Source organism: Eublepharis macularius, chromosome 3 (assembly GCF_028583425.1).
Source record: "Eublepharis macularius isolate TG4126 chromosome 3, MPM_Emac_v1.0, whole genome shotgun sequence".
Taxonomy (NCBI): Eukaryota; Metazoa; Chordata; class Lepidosauria; order Squamata; family Eublepharidae; genus Eublepharis; species Eublepharis macularius.
Genome location: NC_072792.1, coordinates 179,532,041 through 179,554,054, shown reverse-complemented (window position 1 = coordinate 179,554,054; position 22,014 = coordinate 179,532,041).

Below are 22,014 nucleotides of genomic sequence, written 5' to 3'. Positions count from 1 at the left end.
TGAAGTTTAAAGCCCGTTTGGGCTTCAGCTGACCGACGGGGAAGTCTTGGGCTGCAGGAAGAATACCCACACACCGCACTGCCTAGGAAACTGATTGATCGGCGCCAGGCTGTCTGCACTGACGAACCGAGAAATGAACTAAACAAACGGATCTAAAAATTGCCATGGTTCATCAGAAACGCCCTCCAACGAACCACTGGTTCGCAAACTAGAAATCGGCCTAGTTCATGATGAACTTTGGTTCGTATTTTGGTTCGTGTCCACCTCTAGTTGCCAACAATCTAGAAAAAAAATATTTTGTCCCTTTAAAGTTTTATTTGCTGTGTTTATACCCTGCCTTTCTCCCCACAGAGGACTCAAAGCAGCTTACATTGTGCTTCTCTCCTCCTTTTGATCCTCACAACAGCCCTGTGAGGCCAGTTAGGCTGAGAGCATATGACTAGCCCAAGGTCACCCAGCAAGCTTCCAAGGCAGATTGGGGGATTCGAACCTGGGTCTCCCAGATCCTAGAATGACACTCTATCCACTACATAACACTGGCTCACAAGAAGCTTAATATGTGGAAATGGGCAGGCAACGCTTTTCACTGCATGTGGTCTTCAACATGGAGGCCTGCGCTCCACCACTGAGCAATGGGTCCCTGTGACTAATGCATGAAGCCATAATAGAGCACCATCCACCTAGCCAAACATTGGCAGTGGATGAGGATCTCTATAGAATCAGAAAGAGAAATACCTCGTATGTGATGGAATAGGCAACTCAGCAGGCCTTGGACATTGAGGGGCATTACATTTCTCTCTCCGTGTACATTACTCACTTGACAAGTAAGCTGCTTATATTTGTCTAAGGTGGGAATGCCTCCTCTCTCTCTCTGTTTCCTTTCAGATATTCTCCCTTCTTGCCTCCAGCCACGAAGGCCTCATCCACACACCTGCACCCAGCCTCGATGCTGTGTAAGGTGGCTGTGGCAATAGGGAAAGTGATTCTTTAGACTAGGACACTTTTTTTTCTACTCCAGGACATTGTTGTGAATGGAATCTACCTCAAAAAATGGCAAGTTCTATCTTTTCTACGATTTTATTGTCTGAGGATTAATTACTGCATGTTGGGGAAAACACGTCTGACGGGGTAACTCTGCTGCCAAATGAAATAGAACTTATTTCTAATAAGTTCTAATGTCTGTGACTTGAGAGTCTTTAAATGAAGCTGCCAGAAATTGATCCCAGAACCAAGCAGGGGCTATACCACTGAGCTACAACTCCACCTCATATTGTTACCTGATTCAGAAGATGGTTCACCTAACCCGGGGAGGGTCTTCTCTTCCTGGCAGCATCTCAGGCAAAAAACGCTCTTTCCCAGAGCCCACCAGATGAGATACTTTAACTGAAAATACTACAGATTAAAGGCACAGCCTTTTTACTCACCCAAGCAGGATTCGACCCAGGACATCTCACTGTCTAAACAAGAAATATACTCTTAGTCCAAAGCACCAACATAAACAAGTTGACTACATGAAGCAACCTTATACTAAGACCAACACTTATTCAATTTTTAGCTCAATATTGTCTATTGCAGCCCCCCAAGGTTTTTTCCCCTAACCTCATCTACCTTTAAACTGGAGATAGCAGGAACTGAACCTCATCTAGTTGTTGTTGTTGTTGTTGTTGTTGTTGTTGTTGTTGTTGTTGTTGTTGTTGTTGTCGTAATACCTTTCTCACTGAGATCCAAGGCGAATTACACAGTGCAAACGAAAATACAATACTGTCAACAGCTAGGACATTGACTGAGCAGAGTACAATAATGAACAACAGTTAGGACAATCAGTAAAAGAGATTCATTAGGGTATGGAAGCAGAAAATTCAATAAAAAAAGCATAAAGCCAAGCACAGAGATCAAAGATGTTGCCATACGTTCTTATAGGGACGGCCCACTCGCGCAACGCTGGTGGCTTTTCCTCAGGATTCCAGACGTCTCCATTTGCAAAACGGTTGCAGGCTGTTTGGTTTCCTTTTTTTTTTCAGCACCTTTTCTGGGACCGCACTTTCTCGCACTCCCAGAAACGGTGCTGAAAAAACGGAAGCCAAACAGCGTGCAACCGTTTTGCAAACGGAGACGTCTAGAATCCTGGGGGAAAGCCGCCAACATTCCGTGAGTGGCCTGTCCCTATAAGGATGTGTGGGAATGACCTAAATCTTTCTGGAACAAAGCAAATGAATTTACATGGCACCAGGGCTTTTTTTCTGGGGAAAGAGCTGGTGGAACTCAATGAGTTGCCCTAGGAGAAAATGGTCACATGGGCTGGTGGCCCTGCCCCCTGATCTCCAGACAGAGGGGAGTTTAGATTGCCCTCCACACAGCTTAGCAATCTCAACTCCCCTCTGTCTGGAGATCAGGGGGCGGGGCCACCAGCCCATGTGACCATTTTCAAGCGGTTCCGGAACTCCGTTGCACAGCATTCCAGCTGAAAAAAAGCCCTGCATGGCGCATTTAGGAACGTGGAAAGCTCCCTAGTAGGTGTATGTCTGTATCAGCAGATAGTACCCAACACAGTAGCTAGTGTATACTCCCTGTCCCCTGCCCCTCTCCAATAAATCCCTCCGAGCTACTTCTTGCAACCCAGTCCTATAATCTGGGTAGAAAGCCCTCCTGAATAATTCAGTTTTGCATAGTTTGTGAAAAGCCAGGAGAGTAGGAGCTTTCTTGACCTCCTCAGGCAGGCCTTATGCCAGGATCAAACCTGCAACCTTCTCCATGCAAAGCACGTAAGGCCCAACCAAAAGCCATCATGTCATGTACTGCCTGGTGACTTAGATTCTCAAGCACCTGTTTGTGCTGTTTTCGGGAAAGATGGGTCCATTCTAATGTTGCTTCCTGCTTGGGAAGAAAGGTATCCTGTCCCTTTAACGTAGGCTTAATGGGATATTATTTACCAGCTGGTATTATTTACCTCCATGCCTTGAAAATCTTCAGCAGCCCATTTCCACACATTAAACCTCTATTAAAGAGACAGGACATTTTTCTCAAGGACTGTTGGCAGCCTTAGTCCATTCCGAGAGATTTACAGGGCAATTTTAAGCACAGTCAAACCATTCTAAGCTCGTTGCCTTCGGTAGATTTAGAAGGTGTAACTCGGTTTAGGACTGCAGTGCTAATTCCACGAGAATCTGGGAAGAAAGCTGCGCTGTGGAAAATGGTTCTTCCCACAACCCAAAACTATATTCATTAACAAGGCCTCCTCAGAAGGCAAAATCAAGGGCTGTGGTTTAATAGAAAATATGGTGACCAATAGGGGGAGGGAGAAAAAGAAATAAAAATAAGGCTCCAGTAGGGTTGCCAAGTGCCCATAGGTTGTGAGCAAACTCCTAGCGGTTTGCCCATCAGGCCGCCATTCAGTGGTAATCAGTGGGAGGTAGGGATCCCAGGTGCCCACCAGGGGCAGGCAATCCCCTGGCAGTTTACCTGATTGCCCGTCAGTTGCTGGCTACAGGTGGGAGATTTTGAGATGCCCAGAGGTCACCCACCACTGGCAGGCATCTCAGGAACACACACAGAGTATGCATTACCAGCAGACACGATGATGTCGCTTCCGGAAGTGACCTTGTTGCGCTGGCTGCGGGAGTTTTCCCACGCTTTGGTTGGGGCTGATTCTCAAAGAATCAGCCCAGCATAGAGTGTGGGAGTGCTCCCACAGCTGGCGTGGTGTCACTTCCGGAAGTGATGTCATCACATGTGTCAGCCCACTCAAGGACTTCCTGCACTGCTGCCAACTGGTGAGCTGACACCAATCATTTGGCAGCTAATGAGTCATCATAGTTAGGCTTACCATGTGCACACTGGCAGTGCTCAGTCTCCTGCCCCCAGCTTCCATCCCCTGCCCTTGATAACTTGAGGAGTGGAAGAAAAATATAGGAGGGATGGCATCGGTAGCGTCATCCTAGGAATCTTCCCTAGTCTCTGTGGTGTTTACCATAGAGATTAGGGGAAATTCCTAGAGTGTCTCCCAAAAGTGCCATCATGTCCTCTTGAAAATTCCATACTCCCCAGCCACTGCCCCCCAGTGGCACTGGCAGAACTACTGGGTTTAACTCTTCTAGAATGGGATGGTTTAGCCAAGCCAGGTGGAATCAGTGAGTAGATACTACCAGCACAGGGAGAGTCTGTTTTGCTGGAGAGGTGGATAAGATTTCCTGGGCTCTTTCCACCTTGTAATAAAATAACTGGACAATTATGTAAGCAAAAAGTAAATTAGTAAAAGGGAGAAGTGAATTGAGTATACCTGGTATTATTGCTGTAATTATATTGCTATTTCAGGGTGATGTCTTTCAAGTAGCAGATTGTAGCCTGGTTTCTGTGGTGCCTAGTTGTCAGAACGGAATTCCTTCAGCAAGAGGATAAGGCATCCATCGAATCCAGCACCTTGGCAGATTGGAGGAAAAGCGGGACTCGGCTCAACACAAAGCTCTTGCAAGCAAGAACCAGCTTGGTAATTAAACCCAGAGGGACTCTCTCTTGCATGCCTCTTTCCATTGTCAACCCATGTGTTTAGCTATATGAATCTTTGTTGTATGGTTCTGTATAGAGGAGGGTTTGGAATGAAAGAGACGCTGCTTGAAATTAATTAGTCTTGCAAGTTCTGTTCCTGATCTGCCCCCTAGAGCCCACGCAGAATCCAGATCATACATACTTCTGGTAGCCAGCATCTCCGGGATCTTTGGGGCAGGGCAAGGGGCAGGTTACTTGCCAACATCACATCTGCGCAAAACCTGGCATTGATTATCAGCCTGGGCAAAACCTGGCATGGACTGATGCTCTAGAAATTCTACAGTATAGAGCATTGGCGGACATCTGATATCACGTCTGACTTTTTGCCTGGACATGACATCAACACATAGCCCTGCACTGGTCTCTAAGGTACTATTGGACCCAGATTTTGCTCTTTGACTTCAGACCAACTAGGGTTGCCAGCTCCAAGCTGGGAAATTCCTGGAGATCTGGATAGAAATGGGCATGAACTAGAAAAGACCCGAACCATGCAGTTCGTGGTTTGTCAAATTTCACAAACCATGAACGTTCACAAACCTGCACCTGGTTCGCGAACTGGTTCATTTGGTTCGTGAAAATGTCACATCCAGGTCAGAAAATCATCACTTCCGGGCCAGCAGAAGGTCACTTCCAGGTCAGCAGAAGGTCACTTCCAGGTCAGCAGAAGGTCTGCAGGAAGTCCATTCCCTGTTGCCTAGGAAACCGATTGATTGGCACCAGGCTGTCTGCAGTCACAAACCAAAAAACAAACCAGCCTAAAGTTCGTGGTGTTTCGTCAGAAATAGGATCTGATGAACCGTGGTTCACGAACCATGAACCGGCCTGGTTCGTGCTTAATTTTGGTTCGTATTTCGGTTCGTGCCCACCTCTAGATCTGGGGGGTGAAACCTGGAGAAACCTGGAGAAAGTGGGGTTTGGGAAGGGAAAGGACCTGGGCATGGCATAATTCCATAGAGTCCACCTCCAAAAGTAGCCATTTTCTCCAGGTGAACTGATCTCTGTGGCCTGGAGACCAGTTGTAATTCCGGGAGATCTCCAGCCACTACCTGGAGGCTGGCAACCCTAAGACCAACACAACTACTCTCCTGAAACTATCTGGTTTTCACCGTTTCCTCTGCTGGATTGAGAGGCAAGGGTAGATGCAGTGGACCTTCCCTCTCAAAGTGGGTGCCTGGCAACCTTAGCAGCCCACTGGGAATTTTCCTTGTAAGTCAAATGGCCAGTCTTCCCAGGAATGGGGCATAACCGCATGGGGAAAGGGCCATTTGTGCTACAAAAGGTGCATGAGCATCACCCCCATTCTGCAGTCACTCCATCTGCTACCTATCAGCTGCCATGCTGATAGGGAGAGAGAAAGAAAGAAAGAAAGAAAGAAAGAAAGAAAGAAAGAAAGAAAGAAAGAAAGAAAGAAAGAAAGAAAGAAAGAAAGAAAGAAAGAAAGAAAGGCACCCTCTCTTTACCCTCTTGTAACTTGAAAGAGTCATTATTTTACTTGGCCTAATGCAAGTGGACCAAAGGCTATTCCAAACCCCACCTCCCCACTAGCCTGTTAGACAGTCAGGAGCAGAGGATGAAACTGCATTCTGAGGAGCCCACTGGTTGTTCCGTTTTACAGGGTATAATTAACCGTCGCTGGGTAAATGAACCTGGAGGTGTCATGATAGCTGACAGAAAGGAGAGGGGGATGTCAGGGAATTTACGCCTCCCCGGCTGCTGTGGAGACATCCGAGGAGGAGAGCCAGACCGCCTCAGCTGTTCATTAATTGCTCGTCTGGCATTTAATGCATGCAATCTTGTTACGGTTGTGCATCGAGCAAAACCCAGTCAGTTACTCAGGCAAGGGTGGAGGGCAGGGCTTTTTTTCTGGGAAAAAAGGTGGTGGAACTCAGTGGGTTGCCAGCACAGGGGGCAATTCTTGGCAGGAGGTAGTGCCTCTGGTACCACATGTGTGCGTGCAAAGTGCGCGCACGCTCCCAGGACTGCGCAATTATGTCACTTTGGGTCAGCTGGAACAGGGGGGGGGGAGTTTTTAAAGTTTAAATTGCCCTTGGAGAAAATGGTCACATGGCTGGTGGCCCCGCCCCCTGATCTCCAGACAGGGGAGAGTTTAGATTGCCCTCCGTGCCGCTGGAGTGGCATAGAGGGCAATCTAAACTCCCCTCTGTCTAGAGATCAGGGGGCGGGGCCACCAGCCATGTGACCATTTTCAAGAGGTTCTGGAACTCCGTTCCACCGTGTTCCAGCTGAAAAAAAGCCCTGGCTGTAACACTTCAGACTCCAGGTATATGCTCCCTCTCTCTTACTGATCTACTTAATCCCAAGCATAGGAAAGCATTTACCAAAGCAGGGTTGGATACCTTACAACTGGCAATAACATGATCCCATATAAAAAAGTATTTGCGATAAGAATTCTAAGGAAGATTTAGGCCACCTGGTTGTCTATAGCCCAAGATCTGCATTATAATGTGAAAGATATCTTGGGGATATTTTATAACAATATCCCGGGAGAGTGAATAATGATAGAATAATTATGTTACTTGCTGACAAAAGCAAATGGATAATGCGGCAAATGGCAAATTTTGTTGCAAGGGTGATAAAGGCCTTATCAAAACCATCAACTGTTATTGTGGCTGATGGATAAACAGGTGTATTTTGCTGACTATCTGATTGGACGGCTTGAACCGATGTTGGTTTTAGCTTAGATTTTGTTGTGATCCCAGTGATTGTTATAAAATTGTAATGTATATTAGAGTTTTTACTGTTACTCTGATTGTGGCATTATCTTTTTTTTTTTTTTGAAAAATTTTTATTGGGTTAGAATCCATTATTTCCACATTTACATTCAATTTTCCCCAATTTTTTCATCTCTAACCCCCTCCCTTTCCCCCCCCTTTTTGTTGACTTCCAACAGCTTTCCAACCCTTTGTCCCCTTTCCCTTACTTTTATTAGCTTCCTCTATCTAAAACAAATATATATTCTCCATTATTCTAAGCAGTACATCCTTAACTATTTTTAACATTATATGCCCAAACTGTAAGCCTTTGTTTCCATCTTAGATAAACAATTTATCCCAATTTTTCAATTTCAGGTATTTCTATATATCATAAACCATATAGATCATACGTTCGTTTATATCAAACAATTTGACTTATTCTCTATATATATTACTCATTCTATCTTTTTATAATAGTTCTATATATCTCTCCTCACGTAGTCAATCAATTTGACCCATCTATATCTTCAGACATTCAGTTTGGTACAAAACTTGTCAGAAAAAAAAGAAAATATTGTTAGTTAATCGCTCCTTATATTTAGTCCTTATAATTAATTATTTTCTCTATGTTCTGTTTGTTAACCTATATATATCTATATATATGTCAATCTATTAATCTGACTGCTTATTAATTCACATTTATCTCTTCTCCCCCCGGTAAAGTCTCCCCCCTCTACTTCAATACTTCAGTAGTTCTCAAACTGCCACAGTTTTCCTCCCACCTCCCATTTCTTCTCCAGGTATTGTTTCAGCTTCTCCCAGTCTGTGTTGAACTGCCCTGAGTCCAGATCTCTCAATTTTCTTGTCATCTTGTCCATTTCAGCCATATACAGCAATTTGTAAGTCCAATCTTCAATAGTTGGCACTTCTTGTACTTTCCATTTTTGCGCATACAAAAGTCTAGCTGCTGCTGTCATATAAAATATCAACGTCCTGTGTTGGGCTGGAATTCCCTCCATTCCCAAGTTCAGTAGCAGGAGTTCTGGGTTCTTATTAATTTGAAATTGTAAAATTTCACTCATTTCTCTTATTATTTCCCCCCAGTACTGCCTGGCTACCTCACACGACCACCACATATGATAGAGGGAGCCCTCATGCTTCTTACATTTCCAGCATTTATTAGAAGTATTCAAATTCCCTAGCGCAATCTTCTTTGGTGTCATGTACCAACGATAGATCATTTTATAAATGTTCTCTTTGATATTAATACATGTCGTTGTCTTCATTGTAGTTTTCCACAAGTATTCCCATGCCTCCATTGTTATTTCTTTATTAAAGTTTATAGCCCATTTCACCATTTGTGTTTTAACTATCTCATCCTCGGTATACCACTTCAACAGTACTTGGTATACCTTGGATATTCTTTTCTTATCTTCTTTAAGAAGGGTCTGCTCTAGTTCCGAATTCTCTATTCGTATACCTCCCTTTACAGAGTCCGAATTATATAAGTCTCTGATCTGTCTATACTGGAACCAATCGTAGTTAGGTGATAGTTCCTCTTGTGTCTTTATTCTAAGTTTGGATGCTTCAGTTTTAGTTATTTCTTTATACGTTAAACATTGTTGTTCATTATCAACAGCTCTCGGGTCTATCACCTCATATGGAACCACCCACAAAGGGGTTCCTTCTTGTAGATAAATTCTATACTTCTTCCAGATTATGTATAGACTTCTCCGAACAAAGTGATGCAGGAACATCGAGTTGACCTTTACTTTTTCATGCCATAAATATGCATGCCATCCAAATATTTTTTTATATCCCTCTAGGGCTAGTAGTTTCTTGTTCTTTAATGTCATCCATTCTTTCAACCAAACTAGGCAGATTGCATCATGATAAAGTCTCAGATTGGGCAGTTGCATTCCGCCTCTTTCCTTTGCATCTTGTAAAACTTTCACTTTCACTCGAGGCTTCTTGCCTGCCCAAACAAAATCTGATATTTTCCTCTGCCATTTTTCAAATTGTTTGGAGTCTCTGATGATTGGTATTGTCTGTAGCAAAAACATTACTCTTGGTAACACATTCATCTTAACTGCTGCAATCCTGCCCAACCATGACAAATTCAATCTATTCCATTTAATCAAGTCTCTCTCTATCTGAGTCCATAGTTTTCCATAATTGTTTTTGAATAGATCTATGTTCTTTGCAGTTAATTCGACTCCCAAATATTTCACTTTACTTGTTACTTCACAATCCGTTGTTTCCATTAACAATTGTTGTTTCTGCTTAGTCATATTTTTGCATAATATCTTTGACTTCTTTTTGTTAATGAAGAAACCTGCCAAGTCTCCAAACTCCTTGATCTTATCTATCACTCTTGGCATGTTCTCCAATGGGTCCTCTACAATTAACATTATGTCATCCGCAAATGCTCTGACCTTATATGAATAGTCCTTTATTTTTATTTGATTGTGGCATTATCATTTTAATGCCGTTGATGCCAGTTGCTAAGGCTGTAAGCTATTGCAGTAAAGCTTACGACAGTATGCTCCTTCATACATAAAAAAACCTAAATATCGTTAAAAGTTATATTGGCTATGCAGAAGTGGTGCAAATATCTAGCAATGATGGAAGCAATAATACAGTTGCAGAACAGATTAGTTATGAAATGTGTAACTTAAAATGTTGACTATAAATGTACCCTATTATAGGTAAGTGTTCTATCTCAAAGACAGCAACTTTAAAAATTTAATGGACGGTATGTTGGGGACAAATACGTTGTATTTTATATGGTCTGTTATATGCAGTTTTTTCTGATTTATACAATTATGCTACACAATTCCTTTTTTACTTTCCATATCCCCCTTTTATTATTACACTGCTTTTTTATATCATGAAAAAAAAATAGAAATTTGGCATGCCATTGAAAAGGGATGTACCTCAGCCTGCTCCCTGACATGCTAGATTTCAACATGCAAGGATTCTTTGTGGAGAGACGTTTGCTCACAAGCGCCTATATGTGCAGTCTGAAGGTACTGAGCCAGGCAGGGCCAGAGTCAGGATATCGTCAGCTGGGGCAGCTAGCAAGACTCATGACCACGTTCCTCCCCTTACACTAGGGGATGCAAGACTCCAGCGGGGATGGGGAATCCCCCACCCCCATTTGCCTGGCCAGTGGGGGGGGCGTCCACCTTCCATGCACGCTCCCCTGCGGTGCTATGCGCTCCCGCGCACAGCAGCCACCAGGATCAGGCCCTTTTTGGCTGGATCGGAACCACTGCAGAGCGTGGGAGCGCTCCTGCGATCCATACCAAAATGGGTGCAGATTGGGCCCAGTTTGGGCCGCTGCGGAGCGCAGGCGTGCTCCTGCACTCCACAGTGGCTCAAAACGGGCCCGATCCATGCCAAAATGGGCCCATTTCAGGTGCTCCTGAGCTCCGCAGTGCCTCAAAATGGGCCCGATCTGCAGGCGCGTTTGCAGGAGCATTCCTGTGCTCCGCAGCGGCCCCCAACCCAAGCCCCTGTGGAGCCATTGGGGTCATTTCCGTCACTTCCATGAAGTGGGCGTGCCCCCCCCCGGCTCAAAGATAACAGCCAGGCCCATTGGGAGATTGAGGTGGCCTAGCAACCCTACCTTACACCCACTCATGGGCCCTCCAGTGCCACCTGAATTCCTGACTGAGCATGTTGCCCAGCACCACTAGGGAAGGGCAACAGGTGATGCACGGTGGCAGCATTGCTTCCGGCAGCAATAGAGGCAGCTCGCCTAGGTGCATGCACCCCTTGCTGTGGGTGGTGCAGGTGGCTGTGAACATGAGTGGAGGGAGGGCTTACAAGCAGGAGGGGGAGCACAGGCCAGGGGGGCATATGGGTGGGTGGCAAGGTGGGATGTGCAAGCAGAGGGCCTGGAGGACAAGGGAGCCTCTCTGCCCAGGACCCCCAAATCTCTCTGCTTGACTCCCCCCAAAACACAAGCTTACCCACTCAAGAAGGACCATGTCTGGCTCTTTCAATTGTCTGCCAGAGGGTGATCATGTTTTCAGGACAGGGGGGGGCAACATGCAAGGCCTGCATTAAGCACATTCTCAGAGTGCAGAAGTTTCAGCTGTCAGCACCTCCATCCAAAATCGTCTCAGAAAGCAAGGTTGAGACTCTCGCCCCAGAAGCCAGCAACAGCCAGAGAAGGCAGCAGTGGGCCAGATAGATCAGTGCCCGGGATGTACACAAGACAAGCGCCTGTGCTCAGCTCTCCTATCACAAGCGGCTGGAGTCAGTCCAGAAAGTCCTAGCCAAGGCAAAACTTGCCGTCACGATGACACAGCATGCATACCTGTGAAGTAAGCAGAGATAAACTAGGGACAAAGAGCCTTGTTCTGTGTCACTTGGGGAAGCCTTGACCTAGGAGGCTGTTCTGCCCTGTTATCAACTGCTTTCAGCCTGTAAACACAGCCGACAGGGGCAGCTTCCACTGGATCAAAGATAATAGCACGCAACCTTTGCACACCCAAACACTCATCATCATAGTTTTAACATCCAGGGCCGCTGAGCATTGGATGGCTCACAACAGGCAGAAAAATCAACATGGGCCAAGGAGGAGAGATCGCCCCAGGGTGTCTGGAGGGGCACCCCAGCGGACAGGGTTGCCAAATCTCCTGCTATGGCAGGTAACTTCCCACTGGCAACCTCCTCTTCCCACTGCTAGTTATTGCAACATCCAGAGAAAAATAAACAAAAAAACATTGGTCTGATGGCATGACATAACTTTCAGGGAAAACCCAGAAGTGACATCAGTCAACTCTAGGCATAACAGGAAACTCTATAGTTTATGGAGTTTCTGATGATTCCTAGAGGGGCTGGAGTCACTTTGAAGCTTTCCCTGGAAGTGACATCACATCATAGTCAACCACACTCTGCCAGTGTCCGTCCCCTCAAACCCTAGAGCTGCTACTCCCATGGCACCACTCACCTGGCCAGAAGGGGGAAAGGTATAGGGAGGTTGTGGAGAAATGATGCATGAGAACACCACAGGCTTACAATGACATCACTTCTGGTTTAAACGGGAAGTAATGGGGTCTCAGCAGAGCTGATTCTTTAGGCATTAGTCCAAAATCAAAACAAAGTGTTTGCTGATAGCGAAAACTTCAAGTTTAAACTAGAAGTGGAATGCATGAGAGAGAGTATGAGAGAGAGAAAGGAGAAGCGGCACCTCCTACATCAGGCGCTTCTGCCCCGAACGTGGCAACCCTTCCAGACTCCGACAGGTCGTCAGGCCATGCCCTGCCAGTGGCACAGTCGTCATAAGCTTTTGAAGCCTTTTGTGGCTTTGGTAGTTCTGTTGATGTGAGAATAATAATAAAGCTGTATGTTGATCATGTGGGGCGTCTTAAAATGACATCATTGATAGACTCATAGTGTCTGCAATCTAAGTGCCTGGTTAGGATGCCAGAATCTGAGGGTGGCTTGCCTCAGCTGTGTAAATAGCTTGCAGAGAACTGCCTGGATTTTTTAAAGAAAAGCATTCAAGGCAGCTGGTGTCTCGGCTCCCGGGTGGAACCCATCCATACTCTGCTGTGCCATCTCTTATGAGGATCATAATTCTCGCCTACCATACAGGGTTGTTGCTATTTTGACAATGAAACCACTTCAAATACTTCAAGTATCTACAGGACTGCCTCTCCCTGTATGAGCCCCAGAGGACGCTTTGATCCAGTGACAAACAGCTGCTGCTGGTCCCTGGCCCCCAGGGAGGCCCACCTAGCGTCGACCAGGGCCAGGGCCTTCTCAGTCCTGGCTCCAACCTGACGGAACGCTCTGTCTAAAGAGATCAGGGCCTGGTCGGATTTGCTATCCTTCCGCCGGGCCTGTAAGACAGAGCTGTTCCACCAGGCATATGGTTGACACCCTGGGCCTCTCTGCCGGCCACTTAGAGATAGCCGTGCCTCAACAAAGGGTATCTACCACCCAGCCTTTGCCAAATATCTCTGGAGGTAGTTGGGTGGTGGCCACTGAAGAAATTTGCTGCTATATGTTTTTAAAATCTGCTGCTATATTGCTTTGTTGTGTGTTTTTAAATATTTAATAATAATAATAATAATAAAACAACAACAACATTTGATTTATAAACCGCCCTTCAGGACAACTTAATGCCCACTCAGAGCGGTTTACAAAGTATGTCATTATTATCCTCACCAACCAACAAGAGGGAACCACTTCCTAAGAACTACAAAACCCAAAAGAGCACGCAGGCTCAAGGAAGTCACAACCACACACTATTATTACAGTGTAATTCCGATATTTACATCACATACAGTCCCAAACATACAGAACCATAACGCCCAATTTACAGACCAATGGAATACAATTTCATCATCCAATGTGATAGGTTCAATATATATCATTAATGCTGGATATATTTACAAACGGAATGTCCATAAATAATCGGTGGTAGCAGCAATGCCACAACGGGCCAATTATGGCTATTGATTTCACTGAAACCAGTGTCCACGGCGACGAGTTTAACCGGTCTCCTTCACTTTCACTCGTTTCAGCCCACTTCCTTCTTCAGGCCGTTACTTCTATAATAAACCATAATGAAGTAAGCTACCATCCAAACCCTGTTTATGCAGACACATAACCGAAACTGTATACTTACATTAACGTCTTTTTTTGTAATCTTAACCTCCAATACCGAAAGAACAATGACACAATGGGACAGGTACTAAATCATTCTCAAAACCAGCTTATATGGTGGTTTGTTCAATTACCTAATTGCCCCACCTACAGCTTCCAATTATCAAGGGCAGCCATTAATCGCTCAATAACATTTAAAGATACATTCAATTACAATAAATACAATAAATACAATAAATACACTCAATAATTATACATCTTTATACATCATTCAATTAATAGAAAAATCTTCATAAAACATCATGGACATACCGGTTATCTTGATCATTTAGTCTCCCTCAATAGTTGATAAAACTTACAAAAATAATTAGACTCAAATTCATAAAAATACCGAGTAGTCCAATTCATTATTTATCATCGACGTCTATTACAGGCAGAAGCACGTTGGATATTTAGGTTAAACACTTTCACACCAGCAGGTTTAAATAATGAATTGGACTACTCGGTATTTTTATGAATTTGAGTCTAATTATTTTTGTAAGTTTTATCAACTATTGAGGGAGACTAAATGATCAAGATAACCGGTATGTCCATGATGTTTTATGAAGATTTTTCTATTAATTGAATGATGTATAAAGATGTATAATTATTGAGTGTATTTATTGTATTTATTGTATTTATTGTAATTGAATGTATCTTTAAATGTTATTGAGCGATTAATGGCTGCCCTTGATAATTGGAAGCTGTAGGTGGGGCAATTAGGTAATTGAACAAACCACCATATAAGCTGTTTTTGAGAATGATTTAGTACCTGTCCCATTGTGTCATTGTTCTTTCGGTATTGGAGGTTAAGATTACAAAAAAAGACGTTAATGTAAGTATACAGTTTCGGTTATGTGTCTGCATAAACAGGGTTTGGATGGTAGCTTACTTCAGTATGGTTTATTATAGAAGTAACGGCCTGAAGAAGGAAGTGAGCTGAAACGAGTGAAAGTGAAGGAGACCGGTTAAACTCGTCGCCGTGGACACTGGTTTCAGTGAAATCAATAGCCATCATTGGCCTGTTGTGGCATTGCTGCTACCAACGATTATTTATGGACATTCCGTTTGTAAATATATCCAGCATTAATTATATATATTGAACCTATCACATTGGATGATGAAATTGTATTCCATTATTATCCTCACAACAAAACACCCTGTGAGGTGGGTGGGGCTGAGAGAGCTCTGAGAGAGCTGAGACTGACCCAAGGTCACCCAGCTGGCTTCAAGCGGAGGAGTGGGGAATCAAACCCGGCTCTCCAGATTAGAGTCCCACGCTCTTAACTGCTATAGCAAACTGGCTGAAGGAGTTTTATTGTTTTTTAAAGGTCAATGTATTTTATATTATTGTACAAATTGTAATCCACCCTGAGCCTGCTGATGCGGGGAGGGCGGAATATAAATCAAATCAAATAAATAAATAAATCATTTTAGGTAATTTTTTTTGCTGCAACGGTGGAAGTGCAACAACCCTGCGATGTAAGCTTCCCAAATGCCCAGGCTGGGCAGGGAATTCCTCGCCCCCAGCCCCAGTCTCCTGCCCTTAAAAAACTGCAGAGCAGAAGAAAAAATGGCCTTCATAGTGATGCTCTAGGAATTTCCCCTGGCCTCTATGATCTTAACCATAGAGATTTGGGAGCATTTCTATCACCTGGAAGTGATGTCACATTGTCCCAAAGTTCCATCCTTCCCAGGCTGTACCCCCCAAATCTTCCTGCATCTGCCTAGACAGTTTTGGGACTCCAATTGTGTGTTCTAGTCCTCCAGCTGGCTCCTTTCCACTCACCCCTGCAGGCAACGATCCACAGAGAGTAATTCCAGAAGTGTGGTCATGTTAGTCTACTAGAACAAAACAGAAGTTCAGAGGCAATGAACGTTGCCAACCGTCTGGAGAAAAAAAAGTCTTCCCCTTTAACAGAGGTTTAACTGTTATTTACCAGAATAGAAAAGAGTCCAGTAGCACCTTTAAGACAAACCAACTTTACTGTAGCATAAGCTTTCGAGAACCACAGTTCTCTTCATCAGATGCATCTGACGAAGAGAGCTGCGGTTCTCGAAAGCTTATGCTACAGTAAAGTTGGTTCGTCTTACAGATGCTACTGGACTCTTTTCTATTTTATGTATTGTCCAAGGCTTTCACGGCCAGAGAACGATGGTTGTTGTGGGTTTTCCGGGCTGTATTGCCGTGGTCTTGGCATTGTAGTTCCTGACGTTTCGCCAGGAACTACACTGAGAGATCTCTGTCTTTCGGTGCTACACCTCTGAAGATGCCAGCCACAGCTGCTGGCGAAACGTCAGGAACTACAATGCCAAGACCATGGCAATACAGCCCGGAAAACCCACAACAACCATCTTTTCTATTTTGCTACTACAGACTAACATGGCTAATTCCTCTGCATCTATGACCATGTTATTTACCAGGTGATTTTATTGATCTCTTGCCATGAAAAGCTTCCGCTGTTTGTTTCCGCATACCACACCTCTGTTAAAGGGACAGCGCATTCCCCCCCCCCTCCAGACCTGTTGGCAACCCTAACTGGCATCTTAAAGACTAAAAACCTTGTTGCAGCTTCAGCTTGCAAGAGTTGGAGCTTATTTGATCAGGTCAAGCGAGAGTCAGAACAATATTCTAGCCAACAGAGAAGGGGGAAGCGACTTCCCAGCAGTGGTTTATTCCGGGGCCGAAGGCCAGGGCTTTGCTGGATGTTCATCTTGGGAAGAAGGGAGGAATAGAGCTGCCTCCATTGCTTTTGACTTTGGCAACAACGTCATATATAGACACACCTGCACAAACAATAAAACCATTGTTGATAATAAATATGAAAAAGAGATGCGTAGATCTTCCGAAAGAAGGCCGTCAGCCACTGCCTGAAGCCTCCTGGTCGAGGTGACATTTTTTCCAACATCGGATCTTGGCAGAGGTCGGCCAGTTTGTGCGCAGTATTTATTTTCTTAGGTGCAACCGTTCCACTGTTTGACTTGGAATCTCTCTCCTATCAGCCTGGCTAAAAGTAATCCTCTTTCCCTTCCTTTTTTTATCTGTCCAGTCCAGTGTAAGTAAACAGCTCTCTTCCTTTGAATATCATCCACTCGTGACAACAGGGGCCTTATCTGCCTTGAAAAATGTTACTGCTGTGGGTCGAGTGCATTTGATTAAAACTGCCGAGGGTTCTCCTTGTACGAGGCACCAGTTTTCAGATGCTAAACCGCCTTCTTACATAGAGCGGGACCACAAGTGACAAAAGGCACAGGTTGGACACTTGTCAGCTTCCATCAAGTTTTGATGGGAAATGTAGGCAGCTTGGCGGAATGTTGGACAAGTGACAGTTGAAAAGTCCATTGGACAGCAGTCAGAGAGCCAAGCTGCAAGACTAGGATGCCTACATTTCCCATCAAAACTTGAGGGAAGCTGACAAGTGTCCAATCTGTGCCTTTTGTCACTTGTAGTTCCGCTCATAGATACACTGAACCTCCATGGGTTGATTGAGTTTTTTAATCCTTGTGTTTGAATGTGTTTTTTTAATTCAAAGCAGCCTGTGTAGGCTGTAAGTATGAGCAGAAGAAGAAGGCATGGATGGAGGCAGCTTCACCGTTTTCTCCCTGATCCTTTTCCAGCTCAAAACAAAAATTGTCCTCCCCAAGGTGCTTTCTCATCCCCATTTGGTTAGCATCCCTCTGTCTTTTCCAGTGCAGATGGAAAAGCAAGTCTGAGCAAAGAAAAGAGGCACAGATAGAGGAAGCTTCACCCTTTTCTCCCTGAACCTTTTCTAGCTCAAAGTAAATATCATCCCCCCCAAAAGTGTTTTATCATCCTCTGTCTTTTCTAATGCAGGTGGAAAAGCAGCCTGGTTAGGCTGCAAGTCTGAGTACAGGAAAAAGGCATTTGGTTAGTCCCTCAGATCCTTTCCCAGTTCAAAATAAAAATCGTCCTCCCCAAGGTGCTTTCTCATCCTCATTTGGTTAGCATCCTTCTGTCATTTCCAGTGCAGATGGAAAAGCAGCCTAGGTAGGCTGCAAGTCTGAGCAAAGTAAAGAGGTACAGATAGAGGCAGCTTCACCCTTTTCTCCCTGAAACTTTTCTAGCTCAAACTAAAAATCATTCTCCCCAAAGTGTTTTCTCATCCTCTGCCTTTTCTAGTGCAGATGGAATAGCAGCCTAGGTAGGCTTCTATTCCTTCTTTAGCTCCCATGCCATGAAAACGTCAACTGCAGACTTCTGCATATTAGACCTCTATTAAAGGGACAGAACATACCTCCTCCCTCCAGCCAGTTGGCAACCCTAAACAGCCTTTAAGAAGTGGCCTTTGTGTATTATCAAAAGGCTGAAAAACAAGCAAGCTTCTGTCTTTTACAATGCCTAGCCTAGCAACTATTATGCATGCCGTTGTAACCTCAGGGTTAGACTACTGTAATACAGTGTGCATAGGACTGCCCTTTATGACTGTCCAGTCATTTGATTTTTGCAGAGTCTGGTGGCCAGCATTCTAACAGGGGTACATCACTGAGAACAAATAGCACACTTGCGGTCAAGGATATGTACAGGCTTCCTCTGCATTTCCAAGCCAAGGGGCTCGTTTTGACTTACGAAATTCTTAACGGCCTAGATCTTACACACAGCCTTCCCCCCCACACGACCCATCATGCACTTTAAAATCACCCGTTAGCTCCTCTTTGTTTGTATGATTGATGCACCAAACATTGAAATATCCTTTTTTTCTGGCAGCCTTTAACTTTGGATCTCCTCTGGCTGTGTGAAGCCAGAGCTCATTTCGAGGGGGAACGCACAGGAACGCAGTTCTGGCAGTTCCCCAAAGAGGCCACATGTCAGGTGGCCACGCCCACCTGACTCTTGGCCATTTTGGGCCCATTTTGGCCTGGATTGGGGACGAAATGGCCTGGATCGGGCCTGTGACGGGTGGTGGATCACTCTCCCGCTCAGCAGCGGCCCAATCCTGACCATTTTGGGCCCCTTTTCAGCCATTTTCAGCCCCCTTTTGCCATTTGGGGCCCAATTTTGGCCCTGAATGGCCAGGATTGGGTCCAAAACAGCCAGGTTAGGTGATGTCAGGGGGTGTGGCATATGCAAATCAGGTATGCTAATGACACACTTTCAGTGATGGCAAGAGGTGTGGCATATGCTAATGAGTTATGCTAATGAGCTGTGCTAATGAGTTCCTCCAGCTCTTTTTCTACAAAATGACCCCTGGTGGAAAGTATCACATATTGCTAGCAAAAGCCTACCACGTTTTGAGTAGAACAGGGCTCGATAGTCTCTCCTTTTTTATATTCGCCTCAAAATGAGCACATTTGATGCTGCAAAAGGAATGAACGAAAACAAGAACTCTTGCCTTGTGCAATGTCTGTATTGCTTCCAAGACCGTTCAGTTTCTTCTTCTTCTGGCTGTGGCCGCAGTTTCTCAACGCCCTTCCCTTTTATCTTCTTTCCCCTTACTGTCACTATTTGCTCACGTTTTTTGATCTAAGTGGTGAACTCGGTTGGGGGCAGCTGGGGCGTCCCCACCTCATACAAAGCATTGTGATGTCAACAATTTAAAAAGCGAAATGGCACAGCCAATTGGATTTAGCCGCAGTGAGGGCAAATGAAGTCGTGGGCAGTGAGGGCAGAGAGGAATAGGGCCGGTTCCAGGTTGGGGGAGAGGACTGAGCAGAGAGTTCTCAGTCCTTCTTTGTGCCCACTACTAGGCTCCCATTCTTGCCCTCCCAGCCACGTGCTCCCACTTGCCTGGGTGTCCTTCATTTGCCCACGTGCAAGCTCTCCCATCACTTGCAATCCCAGCTGCCCTCACTGCCATGGCCACTGGAAATGCTGATGCTTTATGCACAACCTACACACCTTTCTCCAGCAGCACTAGGTAGTATATGCAGCTGGCAGCAGAGGTGACAAAGCACTCACAAGCAAGCAATAGAAGAGCGTGAGTGCAGGCATCAAAGGAGGTGTGTGAGTAGGGAATCAGCTGCAGTGGGCCCCACCAAAATCCAGGGGCCTCGGCAGCTACCCCACGTCACCGATGTGGGGATTCATGGGACGGCCTTGCAGTGACTTGCCTCTTTTCTCCACGGTCGGGGACAGAGGGCGGCGCTGGGGGAGAGACTGTTCGCACGCCATCCTTTGGAGTGCGGCGTCCCACAGGGGGCGATACTCTCTCCCCTGTTGTTCAATCTTAATATGCGCCCCCTCGCCCAGTTGATGCAGAGTTTCGGACGGGGTTGTCATCAATATGCAGATGGCACCCAGTTGTATCTGTTGATGAGTGGCCGGCCTGACTCTGCCCGACACCCTGTTGAGAGCTCTGGAGGCCGTGTCTGGGTGGGTAGAACAGAGCAGGCTGAAGTTGAATCCCACGAAGATGGTGTCAGGGCTTGCCGCGGCTGCCGCTGGGCGTGGCGCTGGGCGGCCAGCTCCTGACGTCACAGGGGGGCCAGGGATTCTGCAGGACCCTGCTCTGTGGAAGGAGGGGCGGTATACCTCACCCTGACTCCCTCTCAATCCACTCGCTGGCCTGCTCAACCTGGCCTGCTTACCCCCTGCATCTTCCACCATCTCTTCCTCCCAAGACTCTCCCTCAAGCCTCCACTCTCCTTCTTGCCTTTTCCTTGGCTTCTCTCCACTCCAACTCTGCTCCATCACTCCCACTCAAACCCCCCACCCCAGAGCTCTTCCCAGCCACCCTTTATAGGGTGTCCTTTCTCCACCCCGCCCTCCTTCCAGGCTTGCTCCCTCTCCTGACTGGGCCCAGCTGTGCATTCCTCCAGGTGTTTCCCTCCAACCACTCATCCCTCCTGGGCTCTTTTCCCTTGCTGGCAGGGTGGGGTTGAGTGTGAGCCATCCCCAGCTGAGGGCTCCTTGGCCTTGCTCACGAGGAGCTGCCCCAGCCAGCCTCTGTGCTATTGGGCTTGCCTGGCCTTGCTCACGAGGAGCTGCCCCAGCCAGCCTCTGTGCTATTGGGCTTGCCTGGCCTTGCTCACGAGGAGCTGTCCCAGCCAGCCTCCATGCTATTGGGCTTGCCTGGCCTTGCTCATGAGGTGCTGCCTTAGCCAGCTTCTGCGCTGCCTGCTCAGCAATGCTGGGTGGGGCTACCCATCTCCTCCCCCAGAATGCCTGTGGCTTGGCTTCTAGCAACTCCTGAGCCAGGCTGCTGCCTTCTAGCCATGGTGTGGCTCTGGGCTGTAGAGGCTGCTTCCTCTCCCTGCCAGGTAAGGGCTCTGCTTGGGCTGCTGCTGCTGCTCCCACATTCCCCCTGCTGTGGCCCTTTCCCTCTGGCCTGCTTAGCCCCCTCTCTTCCCCCTGGAAGGTGGGACTGGCTGGTCTCTCCTTGCCCCCTCCACCCCTCTGAGGTTCTGGACTTTTACCCCTTCCCCCTGGAGTAGGTAGGTTCTGGCCCTGGTTGCCGGCTTGGGGGGTGGGGTTGCTGCCACCCTTTTGTCCCCTGCTGTTCCCTCTTGTCAAGTCTGGGGGCTGGGGCTCAGACCCCGGACAGATGGAGGCCCTGTACTTGGGCCATGGGCCGTCGGAGGTGGGGATCCTTCTCCCGACCTTTGGGGGGGGCACCACTTGTGCCCATACCATCAGTTAGGAGTTTGAGCGTGATTCTGGATTCCTCTTTGTCTATGGAGGGCCAGATCGCAGCTATGGCTTGGGCAACCTTTTTCCACCTTCGGCAGGCCTGGCAACTGGCCCAGGACCTAATGACAGTGATCCATGCAATGGTCATCTCCAGGATGGACTACTGTAACTTGCTCTATGCAGGGCTGCCCTTGGGTTTGATCCAGAGACTTGAACGGGTTCAGAATGCTGCTGCCTGTGTCCTAACTGGAGTTTCATGTAGGACACACATTACACCTATCTTGCAGCAGCTTCACTGGCTCCCAGTAGAATTCCAGATCTGGTTCAAGGTGTTGGTACTGACTTATAAAGCCCTAAACAGACTGGGACCAGCATACCTTAGGGACATAGCTTTCTAAAAGGTGGGTTTTATGTGCCCCAGAGAATGCTTCATTCAACCAGAAAACATCTACTTAGTCCCTGGCCTTAGGGAGGCTCGGCTGGCCTGTACCAGGGCCAGGGCCT